Source organism: Myotis brandtii, unplaced genomic scaffold (genome assembly GCF_000412655.1).
Source record: "Myotis brandtii unplaced genomic scaffold, ASM41265v1 scaffold181, whole genome shotgun sequence".
NCBI classification, from domain to species: domain Eukaryota; kingdom Metazoa; phylum Chordata; class Mammalia; order Chiroptera; family Vespertilionidae; genus Myotis; species Myotis brandtii.
The window spans coordinates 441,379-446,951 of NW_005356712.1; the positions used below are offsets into that span (position 1 = coordinate 441,379).

At 59.8% G+C, this 5,573-nt stretch overlaps 1 protein-coding gene across 1 annotated transcript in view; it reads right to left on the reverse strand.

The window, feature by feature from the left end:
* Positions 1 to 5,156, reverse strand: part of TRPV4 (transient receptor potential cation channel, subfamily V, member 4) — a 36,564-nt gene extending 31,408 nt beyond the window's left edge. Inside the window, exon 1 of the mRNA XM_014537663.1 lies at positions 5,013 to 5,156. The gene's annotated coding sequence lies outside the window, so the exon portion shown is untranslated. The remainder of the gene's footprint in view (positions 1 to 5,012) is intronic.
* Between the last annotated feature and the right edge of the window lie 417 nt (positions 5,157 to 5,573).

Consider the following 5,573-nt stretch of genomic DNA (forward strand, 5'->3'; position numbering starts at 1 on the left):
AACCTTCTGCTTGCCAGGCTGCCGGGTGGCGGCAGCAGGGGGGCAGGGGGGGCACCCCGCCACGCTGGGCACCTTCCCGCCGCCTGTATTTACCCAGCAGGGCCCAGCCCGCTTCCTGCTTGCTGCACAGTGGCCGCCTGTCCAGGGTAGACAGAGCCCCAGTGTCCTGTCAGGTCCCCCCCCCCGGGAGGGTGCCCCTCGAGCTCACACCACCAAGCTGGGCAGCGTGGGGTGACTCACCGGGCCCACAGAGGGCCATGTCGGTGTGACCACCGCAAACATTCGGTCGCTCTGCAGGCCCGCGCTGGAGGGATCCCAACTGTGCTCACAAAATCCACCCCCGCCCCCAGCTCTCCTGGGCACCCGCCCGTCCTAGGCCCCAGCGAGGGGGAGCAGTGGGAGGCAGTGTGGCGCAGTGGTTTAAGGGCACACACCAGTGACAGGACTGCACTTACGGGGAACGGCCAGCGCAGGCAAGTCCGGAGTCAGACAGCACAGCCTGGCTGCCGGGCTGGGGGTGGGGCGGTGACAGCTAATGGGTACGGGTTCCCTCTGGGGCAACGAAAAGTTCTGGAGCCACACAGTGTGCGGTCGGCACAGCTCTGCGCGCACTAAAACCCCTGCACGGCGCACTGCGGAGAACACGTTGTTCTTACTGGTACGTGAATGGCCCCTCGGTCAGCCGCTAGCTCCACGATCTTGGACAATGGCTTCCCCTCCCGGAGCCTGTTTCCTCGGTGACATACAGGGCGTGGCACACCGCAGGGGCTCAAGGACATGCTGCCCTTCCTCGGAGGCGTCCGCTCTGTCCCGGCCTCCCCCTCCGGTCAGAGCGCAGCCCAGGAGCCCGTCCTCAGACTCAGTCCTGCTCAGAGCGCGATGCTGCCAGCTCCAGCCCAGGAGGAGCGTGGTCTCGGAGCCGCCACGCCCCTCCCCCTGGCCCAGCCCCTCTCCTGGAGGGAGGACAGTCACGGAGACCACCCTCCCTCCCCCGGACAGGACCGTGTGGCCTCAGGAACCATGAGACCACCTGGTCTGTTCCCCACCTGCCACTCACCGGCAGGTGGCCTTGAGTAAGTCACATCTCCTCTCTGGGCCTCAGTTTCCTCATCTGTAAAATGGGGGAACACTGCTGAGTCCGTATTTGCTTTGTAATTATTTGCTGGACTGCAGATCTGTGCTTTACATTAAAAAACTGCCAGGACAGCTCCTACACCACGGGCTGCTGTGGGCAGTAAATGTGATCACTGGGGAGTTTAGGACAGAGCCTGGGACACAGTGAGGGCTCAGCACACGCAGCTGCGTTCTTATTGCTGTTAACGTTCCTTCCATGTACAGCTGGGAAGACAAGCCCAGAGCAGGCAGGACAGAGCAGGCGCTGGGACCCAGACTTCCTGGCCCCAAGGCGGGCTCGTGACTCTGCTGGGTTTTCTCACCTCCTCATTTCCATCTCTCGCGCCTCTGGGAAGCTATCAGGACAGGCGCTGGCCCATTTCCCACCTGGGAGACTGAGGCCAGGGGAGAGGACGCCCACCCCAACATACATACACCCTCCACCTACCACACCTGCAGAGCCTAGAGGAGGGCAGACACTCAGAAGGAACCGGTCGGGTGGGGCTGGGGAAGGGAGCCGGAGGCAACAGAAAACCGGTGTGCGGTGCTCCCTCCGCCCCGCCCGCCGCACCACCAGCCTGTGCCAACAGCAGGCTGGCTGACAGCGGGAACTAGGGCTGAGGCCAGAGCCCGAGGCCCGCCCTCCGCAGCGCCTGCCGCATTCGTGCATTCACACAGCACCTCCATCCGCTTTGACCCAAATAATAACTCGGGAAGTTAGATATTCTCGCCTTCATTCCCAGCTGACAAATGAAGTCCCAGGAGAATGGAGGTTGCGGCTGACATTTGTCCAGGTATGCCATCTGATGTCGGCATCACTGTTACCCCGTTTCACAGATGAACACACTGAGGCTTGGAGAGACCAAGAGACCCAGCTGAGGTCACAACTCAGCAGGAAGGAAATGTGCCTGGAGTCCAACCATCTGCTTTAAACACATTTGAGTCCTGGCTGGGTAGCTTAGTTGGCTAGAGTGCCACCCTGATAGGTTGTGGGTTCAATTCCCCGTCAGGGCACATACAAGAAGCAGCCAAAGAATGCAACAAGTCAATGTCTCTCTCTCCAACCCCCCACTCCCCTCTCTGTCTCTCTCTCTCTCTCTAGTAAATAATATATTTTTAAAAAGAGCTAAGAATTAAATAAATAAGCCATTTGAGTTCAGCGCTTCGGGGCCTATGAAGACCTCTCTCCGGGCCGCCCGGCCAAGTGCCACCCCCCTTGGGACTCGCAGGACAGCGGTGAGGAGCTGATAACGCATCAGACAGACTTGGGGTTGGAATCCTGGCTCTGCCGCCGAGCAGCGGTGCGACCCCAGGCGGAGCGCTTCACCCTCTGCAGCACCCACGCTGGGTCGCTGGGTCACTGCGTCACTGGTGGATGTCGCCCCAAAGGACTGCCCGTGGGATGATGGGAACTCGGACCCAAGCTCCAGGAGGGCAGGGCCCTCTCCTGCTCTGGTCACCACCGAGTCCCCAGTGCCCGGAACAGGGCCGCACACAGCCGCTGCTCAGGTGCGCTCGCCAAGGGACCAAATCAGCGACTCCACGAGTGAGCAAATGAAGGGAATCAAAGACAAAGTCTTTCTCCCCGGGGCAGACGACCTCCAAGCTGAACCTGGACCCGACTATCCAGCCAACCCCCCTCACAGATCCCTTACCGAGTGCCCACATGAACCCAATGCCCTCTGAGGGCGAAGGCTATCATGAGTCCATTTTTGCCGACGAGGAAACTGAGGCTCAGAGAGGCCAGGACACGCCACGCTCACTCAGTCTCGGAGCCAGGGCCCGAGTGTGAGCGGGCGGCTTTCCTGACCCCCGCCTTGTTGATCTGTCCGTCCACTCCCTCCCTCCTCCCTTCGCTCATTCATCCACTCTGTCTATGTATTCCACGCCTCCCCTCCGTGCCAAGGGAAGATAGAGCGAGCCAGCCACGGTCCCCATCCGAGGCCCCTTGGCCCCGTGCCCGCTGGGGTCTCCTGAGTCCACGCGGCCCATCGGGGGTGTATGCTGGAAGTGTGAGCGCACACACACACCACACACACACACACACACACACCCCACACACACACACACACACACACACACACACACACACCCACACACACACACACACACACACACACACACACACACACGAGGAGCTGTCCCAGGAGCGGTCAGCACCTCCTGGACAGCCGGGTGTAGCCCAGGCCACTCCACCCTCAGGAAAAACAGGCGCCTGGTGAGACTGAGCAGCCCTTTGTGTGCGGGCTGGCAGGGCGGGCGGCCGGGCGGGCGGCAGGGCGGACGTTACTCATGACCGAAGAAAAAGAAGGGCATTCCCATTTGGTCAATGGCCCGCCTGTCACCCCCTCTTCTTGCCCCACCTCCTTCTGTGGCTTTTCCTGTCCCCTGAGCTCATCTGGGGCAGACCTGTGAGGGCCTCCTATGCCCCCAGCATGCGCTTTGTGATCCGCCCTCACCCATGAGGAAACCTGCTCAGAGAGGTGGGTGACTTCCTCAGAGTCACACAGCCAGCAGCGGCCAGGGCTCGGGGCAGAACGGAGAAGCCGGTGATCAGGAAGGGCTCAGGCAGGAAGTTGGAGTCACAGTGGCAATAGGGGTCTGGCCTCCTGTCCTTGTGCCCACCAGTCAGGGTGCCAGCTCACGGGACCCAATGACACCGAAGGCAGGGGGTGCCCCGGGCGGGGCAGGAGTGGCAGCTGGCATACCCCGAATACCCCGCACATTGGCAAAGCTCTGACTTCCAGCAAACCCCAGGTGGCAGCCCAAGAAACAGAGGTCACACAGCAGTGAGGGGCAGAGCTGAGATGTGGCCCGAGGTGGGACAGACTCCGAGGGGGTGAGTCCGAGGTGGCTTTCCAGGAAGGACGCTAAGCCAGTCACTGGGCTTTCAGGGACCCAAGGGGACCAGTCACTCGGCTCTGGCTTCCATTCCAGCTCTGCCAGGAGCCAGCAGGGCATCCTGGGCAAACTGCTTCTCTCTGAGTCTGTTTTCTCAGCGGTAAAATGGGAGTCCGCCTTCCTGCCCCCCGCCACCTCCAGGGGAGGCGAGGCTATGACACCACCGAAGTTAACATCGGGCACTAGACATTGGTTATAAATTAAACAGTCACTGGTGTGTTGAGGACAAAGCAGGCACTACCGTCATCCCCATTTTACAGATGAGGAAACAGAGGCCAGGAGAGAGGGAATTTACTGAGAGCTGGGTCTGAACCAGGTAGCCGGGCTCCAGCCCTAGTTTTTAAGCATTAAATCAGGAAAGTAGGAAAGACAGCTTTGGCACGTAGTTGACGCTCGTAAATATTTCACGGGTGAAAGATACCGTCCTTTGTCTAAGCACAAGTCTAGATTTGCCCCTGCTACCTCCCACCCACCTGCCTGGCTCCCAGGGGCTCCCAGGGGGGCATCCTGGAACAGTCAGGGGCAGGGTGAGGAAGGAGATGGTGTGTTACAGCCCCATTGTGTGCCTTGACTGTCCTTGCAAAGTGGGCACTGAGAGTCCATTTGACAGATGAGGAAACTGAGGCTCAGAGAGGTCAGGTGACTTGCCTGAGCTCCCCTGGTGAGGGCGGAGCAGGCCCAGGGGTTGAGCCCACGTCTGTCTGGGCAGTTCAGGTTCTTGTCTCTATACTACATCTTCTCAACAACTGCGGACCCAGACAAAGGGGACAAGCCACCTTGGAGACGGAGGGCATGGATTTTGAAATTAGATGAATGGAGTTCTGATCCCAGCTCTGCCCCTTCCCAGCTAAGAGAACCTGAGCAAGCAACGTCACTGCTCAGACCTCAGTTCCTCCCTCTCAAAAATGGGTATGATCATAGTTTGTATCCAGAAGTGCTAAGGATATTTGGCTCAGCGCCTGACACATAGTAAGTGCTCAATAAATGCTCGCTCTCACCGTCATGACCACGAACACAGCCAGGCAGAACCTTGTACCCAGAGTTCAGAGCGGGTATCTCAAGAGATCTGAATTAATCTTTAACAGGAAATTCCTCTCCAAATTAGCGATGCAGAGCATTCCAGAGGGCCGGCGGGCATGAAAGGTTCTCTTGGCTCCCAGATCCTGTGTGACAAGACGCGGAGCTGTTCCCTGGGTGCCCAGGACTGGGAGGAACCTGAGTGTCTTTCCCAGCATCAAATGGGGGAACCTGTCCATTTCATGTGAGCTCCCTCCAGGAACAGGCCAAGGAGCTCCAAAGACTCCCCGTCTCAAATGCTGTGCTCAGTCGCTCAGCTAGGCCACAGAGCACCCACTGAGCACCCACTATGTGCCGGGCACAGCGAGCCAGCCTTGTGCTTTCTCTCCCTCCCACATCTCCCTCCAGGGCACCCTCTCAGGCCCCACCTGGGCCTCACATCTCTTCCCTGGACAGTTTCCCCGGGGACCGGCCTCCCTGCCTGGCCCCACGCTGCAGCCAGGGGACCTTTCCAGACCACACGTCCAACCTGCCCCCCAGCC